The sequence below is a fragment of the Macrobrachium rosenbergii genome, chromosome 48 (assembly GCF_040412425.1).
Source record: "Macrobrachium rosenbergii isolate ZJJX-2024 chromosome 48, ASM4041242v1, whole genome shotgun sequence".
In the NCBI taxonomy this organism is placed as follows: Eukaryota; Metazoa; Arthropoda; class Malacostraca; order Decapoda; family Palaemonidae; genus Macrobrachium; species Macrobrachium rosenbergii.
In genome coordinates this window covers 8,628,002-8,653,001 of record NC_089788.1, presented here as the reverse complement: position 1 = coordinate 8,653,001, position 25,000 = coordinate 8,628,002, and the positions used below count along the sequence as shown (strand labels likewise).

General features: G+C 35.7%; 2 protein-coding genes across 2 annotated transcripts in view; one reads left to right on the top strand and one right to left on the bottom strand.

The window, feature by feature from the left end:
* The window catches only part of LOC136831244 (tetratricopeptide repeat protein 1-like), a 234,660-nt gene that overhangs the window by 136,460 nt on the left and 73,200 nt on the right, over positions 1-25,000 (top strand). The gene's annotated exons all lie outside the window — the stretch shown is intronic.
* LOC136831235 (transient receptor potential channel pyrexia-like) overlaps positions 1-25,000 on the bottom strand; it is a 92,695-nt gene that overhangs the window by 22,474 nt on the left and 45,221 nt on the right. The window contains exon 2 of the mRNA XM_067091271.1: positions 23,280-23,337. The gene's annotated coding sequence lies outside the window, so the exon portion shown is untranslated. The remainder of the gene's footprint in view (positions 1-23,279; positions 23,338-25,000) is intronic.

Here is a 25,000-nt window from a genome sequence, read left to right as displayed (position 1 = left end):
TAAGAGTAATTAAAGAATAATGATGATGTGTATGTATATATATACTGTGTGTATATATATATATATATATATATATATATATATATATATATATATATATATATATATATATATATATATATATTTATATATATATGTATGTAGGTGTGTATGTATGTATATATATGTATTTATGACTTTTATCACATCACCGTGGTTCATATTCAATCAGTAAGCTACAAACGTCCTTTAATATCCAATTCGCTCTACCTCGGAAATAATATATTTTCATATGTGTTACCGAAGGGGAATTTTTTATTTGATAATAAGTTCGTCATCAACTAAAAAATTCCCCTTCGGTAACATATATGAAAATATGTATGTATATGTGTACATATATATGTATGCATATATGTATATATATGTATATATATACATATATATATTATATTATTTATATATATATATATATATATATATATATATATATATATATATATATATATATATATATATATATATATATATATGAGAGAGAGAGAGAGAGAGAGAGAGAGAGAGAGAGAGAGAGAGAGAGAGAGAGAGAGAGAAATGCAATGGTGCTTTATCTTCCACAAAACTGCAATTCTCTACAGCCTTCTTTCTCATAGTTCTCTTCTAAATAGGTCTGGGTCTTCAGCTAACACTCACGTACTTAATTTTCCCCCGTGGTATCATTTCTAAATTTATCTTGCCATCTGTTAAATGATTTTCTCCTAAAAGCTTAGTTTTCAAAACGACAAAATCTTTAAAATATACTTTCATTGTCAGGCCATGACTCATGTCCGCATAGCAAGGCAGATCGTACTAGAATAATGTATTATTATACTTTCGTATACAATTCATTCTATATGATTTCCAAATCTCATTCAGCCTTCCCATTGTTTGATTTTCCTTTGTATTTTTTTTTTTTTTTTTTTTTTTTTTTTTTTTTTTTTAGTCTTTCAGTAACTCCAAGTCAAAAGAACTGTCACTGGATATTGTTGAAAAGACTCAGCCCTTTCTGTATACTTTGTCCTCATTATTTCTGTTCTTCATAGGTTTTTCTTACGTCCCATCTCTCTAGATATATGATGCATTCTTTTCAACAAGGTCTTTGAATCTTGTGGCATTTTGCTGTTTAATGCAGTGTCATCTACATATTTTAAGAGTCCAATTTCTATTGCTAATCCTATATGAAACATCTCTTGCATCTCCAGCCACTTTTTTCATTATTAAAAACAACAAAGGTAACTAACGTTCCCCTGCGGAACCCACTAACTATTGTCTATTTGACTTGACAAGACTCAATCAATATTCCAGCGCTGAATGACCTCATAAGTCCCAGCGCTTGGCCTTTGGCTTACGCTATATATTCCATTCAGTCAATATTAACTTTGCTTTTGTTTCGTTCATGAATAGTTTTAATTACTTTCACGTGACTGATGAGATTACCGTAGTGACATAAGACTTAACGTAATGTTGATCCGTAGACAATGTCCAATCCTTTGTTGCTATCAAATAGTAAACCCGTAGACTCTGTCCTATTATTTCTCATTGATCACTAAAGTCATCGGAGGGGGATTCTTGAATTCCATTCACTGCAGCACAAGATATTGACACAAATATCTGATATGTGCAACTGCATTTTGTAAACCAGTTCGTTCACCCCTGAGCATTTTAGCTATTTCTTTCTCCAGGTTATTGAGGATGAGTCTACTGAATGTATCCATTACGACTAACAAGTGTGTTATCTCATCTACAGCTGCCACTTTCAATTAGGGCCACTTTGTGATGCCATCATGGTCCAGTGCTTTCCATGTTTTAAGCTCGTTTCTTACTAATTCCACTTGAAATACAGTGATTTCACTCGTTAGTTCATTGCAGTCTTCTTCAGTTTTTGGTATGTCAGTGTAATAATCACATTTCTTATTCATGACGCACACATTGTATATATATATATATATATATATATATATATATATATATATATATATATATATATATATAAAATTATATATGTGTGTGGATGTATATATACATACATATGTATATACATATTTGTATATTTATATATACATATATGTGTGTTTGTATGTATGTATGTACGCATCTAATCACTAGCTTCAAATTCATCCCAGCGACATAATCGCTTAAACTGTGTTGACGTGAACATTTGTAATTTCCCTTACCACTGATCGCCTATACTATCATGATCTTGAAACTTGTCACCATTACCATTCATTGCTCCCATCCCAAGAATTTACTGTACGTCACCATTATTCCCATCGTTCACCATCCGCGGCACATCACCGTAATCATCTTGTCACTGTTATCGTCATCTTCATCATCATCGTGCAGCTGTCACCTCGCTGTCAGTAGGCTAATGAGCATATTGCAAGGGCATTCGAAACATCTATATCATGACTTATTCCTTTTTTTTATTATTGTTGTTTTTTTCCTCTCATTTGTCGTAGAAGAATTTTCGTTATGTCATATTAGGAAAATGTTGTTGAAAATATTATGCAATCAGGCACAAATAGGTGTCATTAAATAGCAATAGAGTAGTAATAATAATAATAATAATAATAATAATAATAATAATAATAATAATAATAATAATATAGACACCGGTGAAAAATCACCTCTCAGATTCATAGAAGGAAATAATAATAATAATAATAATAATAATAATAATAATAATAATAATAATAATAATAATAATAACATCTCGTATTTTAAAATTGTTTATTTTGCTGACATATCGAAAGTTGCAGTGTAGAATGTTGTTGACCCCTGGTATCGAGTCACTGATATAAATAAATGTATGGAACAAAAATATGTGACGATAATATCTTGCCCAGAATATTATTATTATTATTATTATTATTATTATTATTATTATTATTCAGAATACGAACTTAGTTCATGCGGAAGAGGCTGATGTCATTAGATCGTTATAGAAGCTTCTTGGGATAGAAATTTTCAGAGATTAAAGATAAAAATAGAAATAGAAAAAAGTACAAACAAAACAGTTAAACGCAAGAATAGATAACAATTAAAAACAAGAAAAAAATGCGCCGATGATTCTTCGGCGCAGTCGAGTTTTCTGTACAGCCGCTACAGCATAGAATCAAAGCCGCCGAAAATAGATTTATCTATCGGCCCCATGAAACTTTAACCGCGTCCAGGTGGTGGCCTATCCTATATCGGTGCCAGAAGCACGATTATGGCTAACTTTAACCTTGAATAAAATAAAAACTACTGAAGCAAGGGGGCCTGCAATTGGTATGTTTGATGATTGGAGGTTGGGTGATCAACATACTAATTTGCAGCCTTCTAGCCTCAGTGGTTTTTAAGATCTGAGGGGGAACAAAAAAAAGTGCGGACAGAATAAAGTGCGGACGGACAGACAAAGCGGGCACGATAGTCTTCCTGTACAGAAAACTAATAAGTAAAACAAATAAGCGTACATTTTATCAACTCAAACAGAAACATTGAAATCCCTTGTAAAAAGTTTCAGGCAGGCTGAGGACCCGACATTGAAAGTCAGATATTTCTAAAGACATGAATTTATTTGCATACTGATTGATCGAATACGATCACTTGACGCCGGAAAAATGTGTAGGTAACGTCGACGCGGCCTTTGAAGTGGCCTCGTCATTGACGTCCGTCGAATACTGAAGAATACTCAGGTTTTTTTTTTTTTTATTGTTCCCGGAAGGCCAACATGGACTCGGCCCTGTAGGGGATTAAAGCTGTCGGTGCACCACACGCGGAGTACTGTAGGCATTACTTAATGGTCTTTGTAGCTTCCCTTCGGCCCCTAGCTGCAACCTCTTTCATTCTTTTACTGTACCTCCATTCATATACGCTTCTTTCTTCCATCTTGCTATCCAACCTCTCGTAACATTTGTTTCATAGTGCAGCTGCGAGGTTTTCCTCCTGTTACACCTTCAAACGTTTCTACTCCCAATTTCCGTTTCAGCGCTGGATGACCTCATAGGTCCCAGCGCTTGTCCTTTGGCCTAAATTCTGTATTTTATTCCTTTCCATTCCAATATGGACTCGTCCGCTCATTAATTGATTCAGTGGTTGGGTACGATCGATTGACGTCGCAATGACAGCGGTCAGTAACTGAGAGTCACTAAACATCCACCATTCTCTTCAGTCCATAGGTAGCTTCCTATTCTCTCTTCTCTGATATCTTCGCTCGAGACAGTAACAGGAGGGAGTTGGAGTGGATGGACAGCAAATTAAAATCTAAAAAAATGAAGTACAAGAATTTACAGTTGCACGAAGAAATATTGGTTAGAAAGGCTGGACAGCAAGACTGAAGAAGGGAAGCGGGAATGACGGTGGACCTCAGTAACTCTCTTGGGAACTTCCCGCCCGTTAGTGATGTGAACGAACGACCAGAGAGAGAGAGATAGAGAGAAGAATGGCCATCTAGTAAGATGTACAGTAGAAGGGGGTTACTGTTTGCATACTGAATGTAGCAGTGCCATAGAAACAGGAGAGAGAGAGAGAGAGATGCAAGACTGGGCACTCGGTAAGATGTAGCAATAATGTAGAAACAGGTTATGGGGTGTGTTGTCCTTCTCAGTTATTCTCGACAGAAGAAGCAGGGCAAATTCCCAGTCGAATAGGAGTTATCTGGTTTTGCTTTTATTTTGGTGCATTTGTTTTTTGTTTATGTTTTTGTTGACAGCGGTGGGAGGTAAGGCATTCAGGTGGGTGCGTGTGACGGAAGAAGGGCTGACAGAGCATAGCCGGTCAAACAAGTTCTGTTGTTGCGTCAGTGAACCTGGGGATGCTGTCGTTGTGGCTGAGAGAGAGAGAGAGAGAGAGAGAGAGAGAGAGAGAGAGAGAGAGAGAGAGCCTGCTGGAAAGTGCACAAATTTTTCAGATTCAGGTATTTTAGGGGTCGATTTATAAACTTCTGTATTATGTATATATAAATATAGACAAATGTACACTATATGTAGTGTGTGTTTGTGTGCGTTTATGTATATATGTATATATATATATATATATATATATATATATATATATATATATATATATATATATATATATATATATATATATATATATATATGTGTGTGTGTGTGTATACAGTATGTATATAATATGAAACATATCATCAAGTCCTAGTTTAAAAAAATTTTATTATATATATATTATATATACAGCATATATAAATTACATATACATACAGTACATATATATTATATAATATATATATATATATATATATATATATAAATATATATATATATATATATATATATATATATATATATATATATATATATATATATAAAATATATAAATATATATATATAAATTTTAAGACAGTACAACTGGTTTTCTAGTGGTAATCACGTTCTTATCACCTCTTGAATTCATAAGTAAGCTGGGGCATTACATCCCCGTTTTTATGCGTGTGTGAGTGCGCGCGCTCGCGAGCACGCTTGCTTGTGACGTCACACACGCAGCTCGCGGGGAAATTTCATAAAGGAACCTAATTCAGTTTACGTCACAGCGAAGTTGTTCCTTCACAAGATGAGGAAGTGGCCACGGGCAAACAGTGGCCTTGTTGAGGAGCTAGAGATATTCTCTCTCTCTCTCTCTCTCTCTCTCTCTCTCTCTCTCTCTCTCTCTCTCTCTCTCTCTCTCTCTCTGTGTCTAAGGGCGAGGCGGAAATAACGAGAAAAGTGTGAATGTGAGTTTGTATCGTCATAACCTTTCTGAATAACCAGGGGTTTTTTTACGTGATGAATTCGTGTCTTTGTAATACACATTGCGTTTTTTTTTTTTTAAATTAGTATTGTTATGGCAGTACCTGCAACTTTAACTGACAGTATTGGACATTCCATTGTTCAGTAGTGAGACGAAATCATAAAAAAAATAATCCTTTGAACATAAATCAATTTCATTTAAGTATTGTGTTTGGCATTGGTAGACAACACTAGCTCACACTGCTCAGTTAATTCATCATTTTTGTACCTTTTGAAAAGGTCAAACACGTAGGTTGTTGAGTGGAAAAAGTAAAGTTGTTCTGTATAATAATAATAATAATAATAATAATAATAATAATAATAATAATTATTATTATTATTATTATTATTTTTATTTTTATTATTATTATTATTATTATTATTATTATTATTATTATTATTATTATTATTATTATTATGATAATTAATTTTCGTGTTATTGTCAGTTTTTCGGTAAGTCTTAAACTATGCTGATATCTTTACCAGTTTGTGTTAGTATAAATTTATGTTGAAAACGTCGATATCGGAATGAAAATTTAAAATTGAACTGCAGGTTAATTCATTCTTATACTATACATTGTGTATGTATGTATGTGTATATAAATTATATATATATATATATATATATATATATATATATATATATATATATATATATATATATATATATATATATATATATATATATATATATATATATAGAGAGAGAGAGAGAGAGAGAGAGAGAGAGAGAGAGAGAGAGAGAGAGAGAGAGAGAGATTTACAAACTAAGCTAATATATAACTAATTCTGGGTAACCAAAACAAAGTTAAACTTCGTGATTCTAACTTACATAAAGTTTTCACTGATGTAACTATGTTTAATATTCATAAATTTTGCAAATGCATAATAGCTTAAGCCAATCGCAATGATGATTAGGTTAGCAACAGGTAGCTCTGGCTTCTTTCCCGTTTCCAAAAATTGTCCATAAATTTTTCTTAAAACATTAGTGTATGGCGTTTTATTTATTTTGCAAGTTTTTGTTTTCAGACTTTCGTCAGTTGCCTAAATTCTGCTAATATTAGATGAACTGATCGAACTATTCTGGAAAGTTGCATGTAATTTTTTTTTTTTTTTTCGAAACATCCATCGTTGTTTATTAACTTTGCCAATATCTTGAAGCATGGTGTCGTAACTTGCATTGTTATGAACTATGTGTCATTTACTCATGCTTTTATATTCGTTACGGTATTCTCATAAACAGTTATTTTTGTTTAATAAAGCTCCTCAATTTTACGGATAATTTGTATCATTTATAAAAGATAAAAACAAAGACTTTCGAACACCTGAACGGTGTTCCTCCTCAGAGTTTACGGTTCAGGTGTTCGAAAGTCTTTGTTTTTATTCTTTATAAATAATACGAATTATTCATAAAATTTCGGAGTTTTATTATACAAAAGTTTTTCACGAAATTGGTAGTTTCTTAGCGACAGTTCCTCTCCTCAAACTGTGCTGATAACCTGAAACGTCAGACCGTATCTTAACTCTCTAGTATGTCATGAAACAGACAGTATAGTAATTTACTCTCAAGCCATCATTTCTTGACGGCATTTTCGTAATATCCGTCAATTTCACGAACCCTGCCATTGCTCAAGACGGGTCTAGGGATGGACGTAAAACTTTCTTCAGAATCCCGATAAGCAAAACGGCTGCGCACGTTTTTCAGACGAGGGAATGTTCGGTCGCATGCTTCGTGGGTCTCTTGGCAACTGCTGTGTAATATAGATATTTCCTCCTCTTAACTGGCTTCAATTGGGCAGTCATGTCTGGCCCCTGGGCGAGATGTTGCAGCAGCAGCAGCCAGTGGGAGCAGTAGCAGAGGAGAGACCTCAGTCTGGTTTTTCGGGGAAAGTGGCTCGTTAAGACATTATCACTGGAGTGTTTGCACTGGCATTATGTTGATTGATGATTTGGGAAATTCTGGCTGTCAGGCCAAGCACTGGGACACTTTCGGCAATTCAGCATTCAAGACAGTGAGAAGAGTGAAGAGAGTTAGAGTGGTTGGATAGCCAAATAAAGAGATCTAGAAAATAAGCGAGAAGAAATACATGGATCTAAAGATGGTCTTGGTAGAAAACGCCACGTTTGCAGTAAAAATAACTGTTAGAGGTGCTGGACTGCATGAAAGAAGTTAGGAAGAGGGAATGGCAGTAAAATAAAAGACAAAAATTTCGATGCAAATATGGGTCAGTGGGAAAGTTTAAACACCCTTTAGTAATGCCTACGGTGCACCTCGTGACGTGCACTGACGGCACCACATCCCCTTACGAAGATGAACTGACATCAGTTCTGTGTGAAATAAATTACATGCAATTTCAGCGCAACAGAATGGCGAGAAAAATAATGCTTTGCTCCATATTGTCTACAGCATATTTTATTGTTTCGTTGGCTAATTAGTGATTATTAACATTGATGCTGCGTGGTTTATGTGTCTATCTATCTATCTATCTATCTATCTATCTATCTATCTTTCTATATAGATGCATTATATTTATATATAATACATAAATACATTATATATATATAATATATATATATATATATATATATATATATATATACTGTATATATATACATACATACATATATGTATATATACATATATACATACATTACACGTGTGTTAGTAGCTAAGTATGTAAAGTATGCAATTGCATGTTGAATGCGCACGCACTCTGTAGAGTACGGGTCCATAAAGGAGAACCGTTAGCTTAGCAAATTACTTCCTTGCCACTCAAGATCGATTAGGATTGACATTGCCGTTAGTCATTATTATCGAAGTCTCTATTCAGACTTCGATATTATTTTACTTTCATTATTGTTGATAAAAAGATTAGGGATCAGACGTTTTGGTTTATTTAAAGACAATAGAATACATTACAATAATTAGCCTTGAGAGAGAGAGAGAGAGAGAGAGAGAGAGAGAGAGGCGTCAGCAAAGGGTTATGAAGCACAGATATGATGAAGTGAGTCTCTCATATACTATTATTATTATTATTATATTATTAACAGTATACCATTACCATTCTGGTCAATTACAAATAATTGAAACTAATTATATAATAATTAAAATTCTGACTGTAGCAACATCATTTTTTAGCATGATGGATTTGGAGGCTAGTGGCCAATAGTTAACTTAAACCAGCGAAGTCGGTTTTCCATCAGTATTCTCCCTTAGACCCCCAATTTCAGTCTAATAAACGGCGAAACATCTGTTTGCAAGGAGACTAATCAATCCCATTCGTGCTGCTAAAGTATGATAAGAAAACTCGAGCCTATTCAGTAGACAAAAAAACAAAAAAAAATTTCATCATGTACCCATTTCAAATTGCTTCCCGAGTGGTACTAACGCCTGTTCATCATAACTCCAACACGACGGCAAAGGACGATCGCACCTTTGTCTAGCTACCTAATCTAACCTTCAGGCCACGCCCTTCGAAAGCTTGTTTCTCGTCCTCACCCCCACCCAACACCGCCCCGACATCCTACTACTCTGAGTCTGTAAGCTGCCCCTTCCAAAATGCCTCCAGTTCAGAAGTCTGTGCTGGAAGAGGCATGAAAGACATGCCAGATGGTTAACTATGCAAACCTAACCACGCCTGTTGTAGTTAATGAGATTCCTAGCTATTGTACCTTCGTTCTCTCCCACCACAACCCCCTTGACCATAACCAGAGTACTACCTTCCCCGAACAGGAAGCGAAATTCAAGTCTGTGTTCCCAGTGGCTTCCTCGCTTCTCTTGGTCAGCATTGGTCAGCGGAAGAGCTAGCCCAGTGAAGCGACCTCAGTTAATTAAGGATTTTGTGTAAGTTCTCTCAAGTTAATGGAGCAGTTCGGACTGTCTGGGTATAATGATATCCTCTCCCTTTCATCTTCTCGGGCCGTGAGATTGCAGTCAAAGATGTTCTGTGGGAAAAATAGAACTTCCTGTCCAAATAAGATTTTATGATTATTTAGATGTTTTTTTTTATATCGCTAATTATCAGTTTTGCGTACACGTTTCTTTATCGTGTGTAACGAATTTATCCTTAGCGATATGTTGAATTTATCATTAACAATATTATATAATATATTGAAATTTTCCTTGACGATATTATATAATATATTGAATTTATCCTTACCGATATTGTACAGTATACTATATACTTACATCAAATAATTCGAGCAGAATGCCCGGCACTGCCCAAGAGTAGTCTAAAATATTTCTTATTAAAGGCACGATCGGCTTCATAAAACGCTTTTGGATTCATAGTGGACAGTGTGCACAATGTGAACAGAATATTTTTTTAATCGTTTAGTAATAAGAACACAGGATTAAGTGTTATTGAAAACGTTTTTGTTTTTTTTTTAAAATCATTTAGTATATTTTAATTTCTTGTTATCTTTTAAGATAACTTTTAAAATTGGTGGAAACCAACCATATATATATATATATATATATATATATATATATATATATATATATATATATATATAGGGGATTTTTCTGCACTGGGTTTATTCATGATCCAGTAATTAAAAATATTAATGTGGCAGTGACTACTGTTTTTTTTTCTCGTCTCCAGAGGCACCTCCTATTATGTAAAGGGCATATAGATGTTATATATATATATATATATATATATATATATATATATATATATATATATATATATATAAATAAATATATATATATATATATATATATATATATATATATATATATTTACATATGCATATATATGTATAATATAAGTATATATATATATATATATATATATATATATATATATATATATATATATATATAGAGAGAGAGAGAGAGAGAGAGAGAGAGAGAGAGAGAGAGAGAGAGAGAGAGAGAGAGAGAGAGAGAGGGAGGGGAGAGAGAGATGCACATGAATGTTTTTGTATGCATCATTATAGTAAATGAACTGTTCGGACGTAAGTTCGCTACGTGAATATAATTTTTGTCTTAAAATCAACTTAAAGCTACGAACATAATTATTGCTGATTGATCTTGAATGTCCTTGATGAACTACTACAACTACAACTACTACTACTACTACTACTACTACTACTACTACTACTACTACTATTAGTAATAATAATAATATAATAATAATAATAACCGAGGAATATAGGTCGCTTCTTCACCCAGAGACTATTCGTCATTGCTCATTGTTGTTTGCCAATGTATTTTGTAAAGTTCAAGGGCAGTCGTCCTTTCACTTTTATTGCCTTCGTTTATCCTCTCTCTCTCTCTCTCTCTCTCTCTCTCTCTCTCTCTCTCTCTCTCTCTCATGTCAATAAAATGGACGAGAAATTCAGTATATTTAAAAAGTCCTGTGCAGTCATCATTATTTTGTGAGAGAATCTCTCTCTCTCTCTCTCTCTCTCTCTCTCTCTCTCTCTCTCTCTCTCTCTCTCTCTCTCATATCAATAAAATGAACAAGAAATTCAATATGTAAAAAAGCCCCGTGTATTTATCTTTTCTTTGTTTTGTGAGAGAATCTCTCTCTCTCTCTCTCTCTCTCTCTCTCTCTCTCTCTCTCTCTCTCTCTCTCTCTCTCTCTCTCATATCAATAAAATGATCGAGAAATTCAATATATAAAAAAGCCCCGTGTATTCATCATTTTTTTGTGAGAGAATCTCTCTCTCTCTCTCTCTCTCTCTCTCTCTCTCTCTCTCTCTCTCTCTCTCTCTCTCACACACACACACACACACACACACACACACACACACACACACACACACACACACACACACACACACACACACACACATTCAGACATTAAAAGAAAAGTAAAATCATAAATAAGTAAAGTAAATTGATGTATGTATGTATGCATGTGCGTATGTACACATGATTGCTCGAAATGTTGATTACCTCGCCTCTTACAATGGTGTTTATGATTTAGAGCGTCACTGTCCCCACCCCCACCCCCTCTTTTTCGCTGAAGTGAATTTACATTTTATAATCAGTCATGGTTTCTCTGTGAATGAGTATAATTTGAATTGCACAGGGTACACCCATATTTCAGTTCATTTCCTTCGATATTCTTACTCTCTTTTAAAATATATTTCATAAATAGACATATTTTACATGCTAACAAAATGAAATTGTTCATAATATGCAGCTTTTCTTATTGCCCCAAGCTGCAACTTGATTTTAGTTTGAGCAGTTGCATCCCAGAAGATTTTACATGACAATTTGTTTTTGTTTTTGCAAGAATACGATTCCAAATTCTGTTGGAGTCCAAAGATGTCCTGCTCCCTAGTGCCAGGGACATTCATTCATCTTCCTAATTTGAAACTGTGGAATATTTCATTGTAATGTTTACGGATCTATACTTTGAAACTGTGGAATATCGAATGTCAGTGTGTTCGGATGTTGCACTGTAGTAAGGGGTGTGATTCTAAAGTTGAGATATTCCCCTTTGCTTTATTGCTGTGTTACCTGTATTTCTTTTTTATCATTGGTCGTTTATCGTTTGGATATGTTTAGTAATTTGTCATATATATATATATATATATATATATATATATATATATATATATATATATATATATATATATATATATATATATAAAAATGTGTGTGTGCCTGAAGAGGAGACAGTTGTTCTCTGAAATATAGTATTAACTTTCTACATTTTGGCGTTTTTATAGGCTCCTTTTCTTATATATATATATATATATATATATATATATATATATATATATATATATATATATATATATATACTATGTATATGCACACACACATATAGTATTTAGTTGTATTCTTTCTCCCGTCACGAAGATAAAATATCTCGATATACTCCACAATGTAAGGCCTCTTCCGGAGAACTTTATTGACTAATCTGTTTAAGAGAAACACATACCGGACATACGTCTAGATTTGACTTCAAGACTAACATAAATATAAGTCAGAATGGTTAACGGTGCTTACAACTGTTACAGGATAATAATATATATAGTATATTTAGTATATACATATGTATGTATGTTTGTATGCATATTTATAGAAACTGTTTGTTCATTACTTTGCCTGTTAAAAGAAATGGAATAATTATTGGTATTAGTGTGCAAACGAAATTCAGTTTCAGTGAACTAGTGACAGAGAGAGAGAGAGAGAGAGAGAGAGAGAGAGAGAGAGAGAGAGAGAGAGAGAGACTATTTATAAAGATATTTATTTCTTGTTCAATATTCCGTCAAGAGATTAATATGAATAACAGTTTCCGTTCTCTGTGGGGGGAAAGTGCTCTAGATTCCTGTGCCGCCCTCATTGACATTTTAGTTAATTTTGAATAATTAATAAGCGGAAATATAAAGGAAATGTTGCTGCCATAGATTGCATATTATTATTATTATTATTATTATTATTATTATTATTATTATTATTATTATTATTATTATTATTGTATAGCCGAAGGCGATACGATAAGATATTATTATTGTTTTTGTTGTTTTTGTTGTTGAATCACTATAGTTTTTTGTCTTGCTTCTCAATTTTATATTTATTTTATCTGCAGAGATTATTATTATTATTATTATTATTATTATTATTATTATTATTATTATTATTATTATTATTCCGTTGAAAAGAAGGGCATCTTCAGCTGAAATGATGTTATACAAAGTCTCCAATTCTTCTTATTACTTTTCTTTCTTCAACGGTGATTCTTTTCAATGGAACTTGTTTAAAAGAGGTATACTTCCCTCGTATTATTATTATTATTATTATTATTATTATTATTATTATTATTATTATTATTATTATTATTATTATTATTATTATTATTATTATTATTATTATTCCCCTCCCCCTAACTAAAACAACCGTGTGTTAATATCATTATCAACCATGCTTTCTGAATTGGCACGTTCACAGCAAAATCCATTACCCTGAACCGACACCATCAGCCGTTCCTTAACGTTTTTATTTTTTTCCGCCTCCTCAAATCAAGTCTTTCCTTAGCCCTTTAGTCTATCGTCAACCTGGGCGAGTGTTTCGGCCGACCAGAAGCCCTCACTTCCTCACCTGTTTCTGGGAAAACAGATAAAATCGCAAACAGATGATCAGGCGGAAGCGAATTAGGACATGCAATGTCAAATTGCACCCTCCTCGACATGAGATAACCCGGAGAGAGAGAGAGAGAGAGAGAGAGAGAGAGAGAGAGAGAGAGAGAGAGAGAGAGAGAGAGAGAGAGGTTATTTAGTCGAGGCCCTCCTGTTTAAAGTAACGATACGATGGTATACATTTAGAAGAGGTCAGTCTCTCTTCTCTCTCTCTCTCTCTCTCTTCTCTCTCTCTCTCTCTCTCTCTCTCTCTCAGCTCCAGCCCTTAACAGTCAATACTACTTGCGTCAAATACAGTCGTCTTGGGAGCAAAAACAGGTCTGCTCAGTTCTGAGCCGTGAACACTACCACGTGTAATACGAGAGAGAGAGAGAGAGAGAGAGAGAGAGAGAGAGAGAGAGAGAGAGAGAGAGAGAGAGAGAGAGAAATTTTTTCGCAATATAATCAAGAATATACAATGCTCTTTATATGATTTAATTTCTCGTTTATTTTGAATATGAGAGAGAGAGAGAGAGAGAGAGAGAGAGAGAGAGAGAGAGAGAGAGAGAGAGAGAGAGAGAGAGAGAGAGAGATTTTATCACAAAATAACCAAGAATATACAGGGCTCTTTATATAATTTAATTTTCTCGTTTATTTCGGATATGAGAGAGAGAGAGAGATTTTATCGCAAAATAACCAAGAATATACAGGACTCCTTATATAATTTAATTTCTCGTTTATTTCGGATATGAGAGAGAGAGAGAGAGAGAGAGAGAGAGAGAGAGAGAGAGAGAGAGAGAGAGAGAGAGAGAGAGAGAGAGAGATTTTATCGTGAAATAACCAAGAATGTACAGGACTTTTTATATGATGTAATTTCTCATTTATTTTGGGTGAGAGAGAGAGAGAGAGAGAGAGAGAGAGAGAGAGAGAGAGAGAGAGAGAGAGAGAATTTTCTCGCAAAATAACCAAGAATACACAGGGCTCTTAATAGATATAAATTCTCGTTTATTTTGGATATGAGAGAGGGGGGGATGGGAGGCGGCGGGTGGGGGCAGAATCTTGAGGCTGTCAGTCGATAAAATTTGTGCGTCAGCAGAGGGTAATAAACGACCTACATAGATTCTCGCGGAGGTGTTTTAAAAGAAAACAAACCGCTCCGTACACATTATCCTCGAGTGAATTCCTGAGATTCTGTACTGGCATGTCCGCAGAGTACAGCTGTTCCAGTGAGTGTTGCCAAGGAAAAATGTGGACTGCGATGAAACGTGAATGAAGTTTGTATACTTACTAAGCAAGCGAGAGAGCGTATTGTCGCATGGATGAATAAATAAAGCTGTTGAAGACAGCGTAACTGTCATGGGTATTTATATTAATAATAATAATAATAATAATAGTAATGGTATTCATTGTCTCAGCAGATACAATAAGTACAGTGATACAAAATACATTTGCAAGACGAAACTGGATATTGTAATAATCATATTAATAATAATAATTATATGATTAACGTGTGTTGTAGGAGAAGGGAATAATAATAATAATAATAATAATAATAATAATGGTATGCATTGTCTCTGCAGATAAAATAAGTAATACAAAATACATTTGCAAGACGAAACTGGATATTGTAATAATAATAATAATCGCTTAATAGATTATTTTATACGATTACCATTTAACGAAGGAGCAGAGAATTAATTGCAATAACCTCTGAGTATTGAAAAGAAATTTGTGTCAATGTGTATTTTCTTAAGAATGGTCCCTTGCAAATTTCAGTTTTTGTATGAAATGTACTAAACGTCGAATTTCTTTTTATAATCATATATTTGAAAATGCGGATCTCTCTCTCTCTCTCTCTCTCTCTCTCTCTCTCTCTCTCTCTCTCTCTCTCTCCTAACGAATACACGGGCACATACATGTACAGGTGTGTGTAAGTACATTCACGTGTACTGGATTCCATTCAGGCGCAAGACGTAAACAAACCAACGATAATTGTTTTCGAAGCGTGGTTATGCACATGGCTGACTGTCAATCTCTCCGGATCGTGTGAGAGAGAGAGAGAGAGAGAGAGAGAGAGAGAGAGAGAGAGAGAGAGAGAGAGAGAGAGAGAGAGAGGACGCATCTGGGACACTGCGTTGCATCCCAGTCGATCGGACTGGAGAGGTTTTTAGAAATTCTGGTTTGTTCCCTTGGAGGGACTTCACCCACGTCATATCCTTTTGAGGAAAGTTGTCAGATATATTAGGTTAAGATATATATATATATATATATATATATATATATATATATATATATATATATATATATATATATATATATATATACACACATACATACATACATACAGAAAATGTCTCCTATTGGTAAATGTATTGAAAATACATGTATCTCGAAATTTGTGAGATTTAATCTCTGTGTGTGAGGCGAATGAACTATCAAAATTCTTTTATTTTGTTGGGATTTTTTCTTTAAGCAGGAAAATACCGGTTATTTCCCCGATAGCTTTCTTGAAATTAGTCACTCTTAGTATTGCTTTCATGGCAAATGTATTTTTTACGTGTTATTCTTATATAGGTATTATTTGCCGTTATTAGGACTATTATTTTTTTAAGTTTGGTCCCGAATATTATTACCTTTTTTATATCTGGCTTTTTTTTAATGCTGATATTGGGCGTGATCTACCATTATTACTTTCTGAAGTAGCAGTTTTTAAGAATTTATTATTTTTATAATTTTGTTGGTGCTGTTATTTTAAACTACAAATTTATAGCAGGTGCTGTGAATCAGTCAAAATTACTGAATTTTTATTCTCTCTCTCTGAATTTTTATTCTCTCTCTCTCTCTCTCTCTCTCTCTCTCTCTCTCTCTCTCTCTCTCTCATATAATGCACATTACGCTTTGTTTAATAAGTCATATATATAAGCAAACACTATATAATAAACATGACATTAACTCTCTCTCTTTCTCTCTATGTCTTTCATAAAATGCCCATTACGCTTTGTTTAATAAAATATATATATGTATATATATATATATATATATATATATATATATATATATATATATAGATAGATAGATAGATAGATATTTACTTATACATATACTGTATATATTTATAGGTATATATAGTTCCTCGTTGGGAGAGTGGGTTCCGTTCTCAGCTAGCACTCTGCTGGTCGCGAGTTCGAATCTCCGACCGGCCAATGAAGAATAAGAGGAATTTATTTCTGGTGATAGAAATTCATTTCTCGTTATAATGTGGTTCGGATTCCACAATAAACTGTAGGTCCCGTTGCTAGGTAACCAATTGGTTCTTATCCACGTAAAATAAATCTAATCCTTCGGGCCAGCCCTAGGAGAGCTGTCGACCAGCTCAGTGGTCTGGTTAAACTAAGATATACTTAACTTATTTATAGGTATTTATATATACACGCACAAATATTAAGTAAAAAAATTAACAGTACCTCTCTCTCTCTCTCTCTCTCTCTCTCTCTCTCTCTCTCTCTCTCTCTCTCTCTCTCTCTCTCACACCTCCTTTATTTATTCAGTCTCAACTTCAATTCTATTTATCTAGCTGCGTAAAGATAAACTCAGGCAGGACGGGAGTGCCTTAGAGGACTCACATCCGTTCTGAAAATGGTCACGTAATGGATGCCAAGAGGCGGGATTCCTCTCTGGTCCCTCTAATGAAGGAGATTAACTGGCGATGGGGCTGTGTGTGTGAGAGAGAGAGAGAAATTCTTTGGCAAAATAACCAAGAATAATCAGGGCTGTTAAAAGGTACAATTTCTCGTTTATTTTGGATGTGAGAGAGAGAGAGAGAGAGAAAATTTTATTGCAAAATAACCAAGAATTAACAGGACTCTATATGATTTAATTTCTCGTTTATTTTGGATATGAGAGAGAGAGAGAGAGAGAGAAAGAGAGAGAGAGAGAGAGAGAGAAAGAGAGAGAGAGAGAGAGATTCTTTCGCAAAATAGCCAAGAATACTCAGGGCTGTTAATAGATATTTCTCGTCTATTTTGGATGTGTGTGTGTGTGTGTGTGAGAGAGAGAGAGAGAGAGAGAGAGAGAGAGAGAGAGAGAGAGAGAATTTTATCGCAAAATAACGAAGAATATACAGGACTCCTTATATGATTTTAATTTCCCGCTTATTATGGATATGAGAGAGAGAGAGAGAGAGAGAGAGAGAGAGAGAGAGAGAGAGAATTTTATCGCAAAATAACCAAGAATATACAGGACTCTTTATATGATTTAATTTCTCGTTTATTTTGGATGTGAGAGAGAGAGAGAGAGAGAATCTTATGAATGGGGTCAGGATTACCTCGTCTAGGCCCTCTCGTTGTTCATTCATTGTACGATATAGCCGAGAGAAATGACAATACTTCCTTAAATACGAAACTTGAATGATCACTCAGCCTCATCTGTGGTGGACCAAATTAGCATCATCTATCTTTGGGTCATGCCCTTCTTCCATTCCACCACTACTGACAGATGGTGGTGGATTGGTTACTTGCCTTAAGGAAAAGCCTGAACTGGTTTATCGAGCTTTTGAAGCTAAGAAGTCAGCTGAGGATGTCCCTCTCCCTGATACTTGTCATCCCGAACCTATCCTTACAAAATTTGCATTTCACCCTAGGGATATTAAGAAAATTCTTAATAATCTTTTTAGCTGGGGCGGAGAAGATCCTGATGGTCTCTTCCCTTTGTTTTTTAAAAAGGTTTCTAGTATGTTGTCTCCAAGATTAGTAGATTCTATAGATTTTTTCGTCGACGTAGTATCTTTGCGGATGAGCGCAAGTTTAGTCATACAGTACCTGTTCCAAAGAATGTCACATCTACAGACTGCAGTAACGACAGGCCAATTTCTATTTTCCCCGTGCTCTCCAAAGTTACAGGAAAACTTATTTTTAAGCCATCATATAAGTATGTGGAATCTAAAGGATTGTTAGCCGATAGTCAATATGCACATGGGAAGCAGTTAGGTACCTTCGATGTTCCTTTTGGTTTTACATGCCCTTTGCAAGAAAAACCTTGATAAGGGTTTTTAAGTGAAGAGTAATTCAAATAGATTGTCGTGCTATTTTCGATTTAGTAAAGCAGAAGGCACTTATTTATATGCTTCAGAATCTTGGAGTGGGTGGATTTTTTTTAGGTTTTCTTCAAGATTTCCCTATAGTTAGACAGCAGCTGGTTGCTGTTGATGGGATCTTTAGCGAACCACGACCTATTGTGCCTGGAGTTCCACAGGGTAGTGCTTTGGTCCGCTTCTTTTTAGTATGTACAAGTGATATGGTTGTTGGCCTGGAAAACAAGACTGTTCGGTATGCCGACGATACATTTCTCATGGACCGGATCAGTGAGTGTAGTCGGTGGCGTATAAGACTGAACTATTGATTAGCAGACCTCCTACAGCTTTTTCACCCCATCCTTCCCTTCAGGTGGATGGGACTTTGCTGAATGAGTCGGAAGCTTTAACTGTTCTAGGTGTAACTTTAGACTCACACCTAACTCTTGAGAAACATCTAATGAAAGTGTCAGCAAATGCCGCACGAAAGGTACTTAAGGCCTCATATATTTATAAGAGTGATAAAGTCAGCGCAACCTGTTTAAGGTCATTTGTGCTTCCTTTACTAGAATACTGTTTCCGGTGTGGATGTCTGCCTCTGCCAGAGATATATCTCGAGGTGGTAGGTTTTTGTTTCCTAATATTAACATTGAGGACTTGGACCATCGGCGGATGGTCTCGTTTGTCTATTTTTCATGTTAAGTATATCTTAGTTTAACCAGACCACTGAGCTGATTAACAGCTCTCCTAGAGAGGGCTGGCCCGAAGGATTAGATTTATTTTACCTGGTTAAGAACCAACTGGTTACCTAGCAACGGGACCTACAGCTTATGACGAGAAATGAATTTCTCTAACCAGAAATGAATTCTAATTTTTATTAGCCTGCCTGAGAGTCGAACGCTGGGCCAACAGCGTGCTAGCCGAGAGCTCTACCCACCCCTTCAATGAAGAACTTTTTCATGTTGTATTTTAACATATTTTTCATATTCACAATTGACCCCTATCCCCCTTTTTCCTGCCAAGAGCAAACACATTTGTGGAAGCAGCACCACCAACATGAAGTAAATGTACCTCGCTGTCGAACTTCTCAGTTCCAGAGGTCCTTTATTCCTCACCCCGCTGGACTGTGAACCAGTCTCTGTGAGGATGGGCAATTGGAGCTTCTAAAGTTCAAACGAAGATGCAATTCAGTACTACCCTAATACGATTCTTGTTGTGTTTTATAATTTACTTATATTTATATCTATTTATTTACTTACTTGTTAATTAATTTTTTTTAATAAGTGATCTCTTCTTTCTGTATTTCCCCTTACCTTCCGTTTCTTCTTTCAATGAACACCATTGTTCTTTGGAAGCTCGAATTACAAATCATGGCTTATTCCATATGAATAGGGTTCATCTTCTGTATAATAATGATAATATGATCTCTCTCTCTCTCTCTCTCTCTCTCTCTCTCTCTCTCTCTCTCTCTCACACACACACCAGGTACGATACACAAAAACCAACTAACGATATGTACGTAAATCGCTGCTTAAGCCAAAACTGGATCATACTGGAACACTTCCACACTGATTTTCCTCGACTGGTTTGCTGATACGTAGAGAGAGAGAGAGAGAGAGAGAGAGAGAGAGAGAGAGAGAGAGAGAGAGAGAGATTGATAGTCATGTGCACAGGTGGGATTCATTGCAGTCGAGTATTACTGTGTTTTTACCTTGCTTACAAAATCTAATAATTACCCGTCTGTATAAAGCAGCGTTTATATATGTATGTATGTATGTTTTATGTATGCATATATGTATACATACAGTAATAGATATATATATATATATATATATGTATACATATATAATTATATATATATATATATATATATATATATATATATATATATATATATAATATATATATACTGTATATATATACAGTATATAAACTGCCCTTATACACATGTCATCTGCCCTGTAGTAGTTCTCTCTCTCTCTCTCTCTCTCTCTCTCTCTCTCTCTCTCTCTCTCTCTCTCTCTCTCTCTCTCTCTCTCTCTCCGCTGTATATGAGTACGCAGAATGACTGTATTAAATACTTCTCTGGTCCCTGATTCGGGACCCAACGTAACGTCCCATGAGTCGGGACTCAACGCCTTGACTCTCTTACATTACCAGCGTTGTCATTTTTAACATTTAAGTGTATACTAATAAATTACTGTTATTCAAGGACACAGGTTGTAATGTTGTAAGTAGGTTGTGAGTTAGTATAGGTTTTGAGTGAGCTTGTTTTTTTATAACGAAGGAGAGAGAGTGAGAGAGGAAATGAACGTGACTTGAACGAGAATCTCTCTCTCTCTCTCTCTCTCTCTCTCTCTCTCTCTCTCTCTCTCTCATCGAACACGTTGGCTTCCTGACACCTTTTTTTGCACAGCCGTCCTGAACAAATCCAGTTCCCTGCAACCCCGGGGTTCTTCCACCCCCGGGCACATCAACCCCGGGTTCTTCCACCCCCGGGGATCCACCAACCCTGGGTCCCACCAACCCCACCGTGGCAATCCAGCCATGCAACCCGGCGGACATAAACTATTCGCTTTGCTCGCCCATGTGGTTGACCATGGAAGATGAAAGTGGTTCTCTCTCTCTCTCTCTCTCTCTCTCTCTCTCTCTCTCTCTCTCTCTCTCTCTCTCCCAAATTAATGTACTTATCTAGGTTGCAACCGGCTTTATTCCATAGTATTCTCTTACCGTGGAGATGGTGCAACATTCTCTCTCTCTCTCTCTCTCTCTCTCTCTCTCTCTCTCTCTCTCTCTCTCTCTCTCTCTCTCTCTGAATTTACACACATCCTTCGTTTATAATCGGCTTTCCTCTCTGGCCACAATTTTCCTTACAGTGGAATTTTTTTAAAATGTGGACATTCTTTATTATACCTGTCTATCTATCTCTCTGTCTATCTTTATTATATCTGTCTATCTATCTATCTATCTATATCTATCTACCTGTCTGTTTATCAGTATCTCCCAGAACGAGATTCGAACACGAATAACTGTAATATTTTCTCTCGCTCCTTTCATGCGGCCACTAAAACCATTCCTCCTGCCTTAACTTCAGAAGCCCTTCAAGTAAGGATCGCAAAATCGGGAGATATAACGGCGCCATGGATTCCTCCTTGTGTCTGGGGGTACTGTAGGGGAGGGTGCTTGCCCCTCCTCCCACCCCCGGAGAGTGGTTACTGTTGACGAATTGGTGCTATGCGGGCGAATTCTATAAGAAAGATCTTTTGCCTTCGTTGAAAACTCATAGAAGTTCTGGCCTGAAGTTATGAGGGCCAAGTGACAGAAAAAAATAGCTTTCGAGGTGAAAGGGGACGTAGATATTCTCGTTGACAGATTGACTGACGGATTCTTTTGACAGTATTCCCCCTTTTTTTTTTCCTGGCCCCTCCGTGACAGAAGGCTCTGATGTTCGAAAAGTATCTGAGCAGAAAAGCATATGGAGATGGAAGCTGAATTTTTTAGATGTATGAATTTATAATTTTTCTTATTGCGACCTTATTAGTCCCACTGTATAGCAGGGTCGGCCGCGTGAGTTAACTTTCTCCTTCTATTTGTATTCCTTACATCATCCTAGCCCAGTCCCACCTCACTCTTATCTCTCCTCGCCACATCCATCCATCTGATCCTCTGATGCCACCCCCCCCCCCTCAACTCCTTCTCCTCCTCCCCATCACTGGCATGTTCTTAGCTCTCTTGATTGGTTCCACCTCCTCTCTTCTTAATACAGGGCCATAGTATCTCAGACATGCTTCCTTAGCCTTCTCCTTTACGTTACATATACCACACATTCTTCTTATATCCTGACTCTCCCTCCTTTCCAGTAGTGATATTCCAGGAATCAGCTCACCATCCTCATCTCGGTTCTTTCCAACAGTCCCTCCTCTTTCCTCCTCTTAAGTGCCCAAGTTTCTGCCCCATGTGAGTTGATAATTCTGCTTTGAAATAAAAACGCAATGGACCGTATCTCAGGAAAGTTCGACGTCGAGGACAGATACGTAATTTGAATAAATTAGCTAAAAAATGGAAAAATTTTTTAATTAATTTCTCTCTAGAGATTTCTCGAGATTTTTTTTTTTTAATTCTTGCTTTACCAAAGTATACAGGACGGACTGTTGATCAGCATCTAGACACCTCCTGTACAAACATCTACATCTCCTGGCAATTACAATACTGCTTCAACCAGATAGTTTTAAAATTCCTGAAGAATTTGCATTTCTTATCGGACATATAGTTGTGATGGGTGTGATCTCAACCATCTATGGTTAGTCATATTGTAACGTTATTAATCAATTTATTATATTCATCCTTACCGTTACTCTCTGCAAGTCTTTGTTCTTCCTATGAGATGGATGTCGAGGAGGTTCCCAGCTGGAAAACAACATGAATGGATTAATAATTATAATACTCTAAATATAGTATATTTAGTGCGTGTCCATTTATTTATTTTTCCCGTTTGTAACATATATTACGGCCATTTTTGGCGGTATGACTTAAATAATAATATTGATAATAAAGATTGCGTGTCCCGTAAACATGACCAGTAAATGCTGTTGAAGGTAAAAATGAATTATTGTCTCTTACTAATTTTTGCCTTTGTCATATATGAGATTTTCACCTTCAAATAACCGGGAAACGTAATGGAATTAACTGAAACTTCCCTGATGTAAATTGGTGAAAATTGATCAATCGATAAAATAACTTGGCGTCAGAGATCAAAGGCCATAAACGCCATGTAAATTCTATTTTTATTTGTCTGTAAAAGAAAACTATTGTGCCGGCTTTGTGTGTCCGTCCACACTTTTTCTGTCCGCCCTCAGATCTTAAAACCTACTGAGGCAAGAGAGCTGCAAATTGATATGTTGATCACCGACCCTCCAATCGTCAAGCATACCTAATTTCAGCCCTCTAGGCTTCAGTAGTTTTCATTTTATTTAAGGTTAAAGCTAGCCATGATCGTGCGTCTGGAAACGCTATAAGACAGGCCACCACCGGGCTGTGGCTGAAAGTTTCATGGGGCGCGGCTCATACAGCATTATACCGAGACCACCGAAAGGTAGATCTGTTTTCGGTGGCCTTGATTATACGCTGTACAGAAAACTCCATTGCGCCAAAGAAACTTCGGAGACTTAACATTCCTTGGTTGTCGTATTGCCCCTGAACATTAACACCCTTTTGTTTTCTTCCCGTTCAGACGCCTCTTAAATCTGTGCATAAATTATTTCCCAATGGAACTCACGGTATTACATTATGGATTTCAGAGAGCCATATTTTGTATTGACTTACGTGAAAAATATCTTAGTTTGGAGGCGATGTTAGTAATATGAGAGTGATAAAGATAAATTATGTTATATTGATGATTAATGGAGCCCCGAGACAAAAGTAATAAATAACCAGAAAGTTGTTCCTCGGTGTAATTTTAAAAGCAACAGTGACATCTGAACTTCTCTAGATAGACATTCAGATACATATATTCATTATATATATATATATATATATATATATATATATATATATATATATATATATATATATATATATATATGTGTGTGTGTGTGTGTGTATATAATGTATATGATAATAATATATATATATTTTTTTTCTTAGTAATATTTAATGCGCCGATAGACGTTCGTCTTCCTCGCTTCATCTCTCTCTCTCTCTCTCTCTCTCTCTCTCTCTCTCTCTCTCTCTCTCTCTCTCTCTCTCTCTCTCTCTCTCTTCCCAGAGTAGTGAAGAAATACATTCTGAGAACATTTCTCAGTGGCACCAGATGCGCCACTCAAATGAAGGAGGAAGCTGTTGAGGTTTGGTCTTCCAGGAAAGACCTCCGCTAAGGTCCTCATAAAAGACCTGCCTAAACAAAATTTAAGAGAGAGAGAGAGAGAGAGAGAGAGAGAGAGAGAGAATATCCTACAGGAACTACATTGGCAAATTTTCTGGGATGCGGTTGCTGCCCAAATCACCTTCGTCTGACTATCCGTCTGCCGATGGGACCAGTCTGGGATCGAACCAGGCTTTTCCTCTTGGAGCG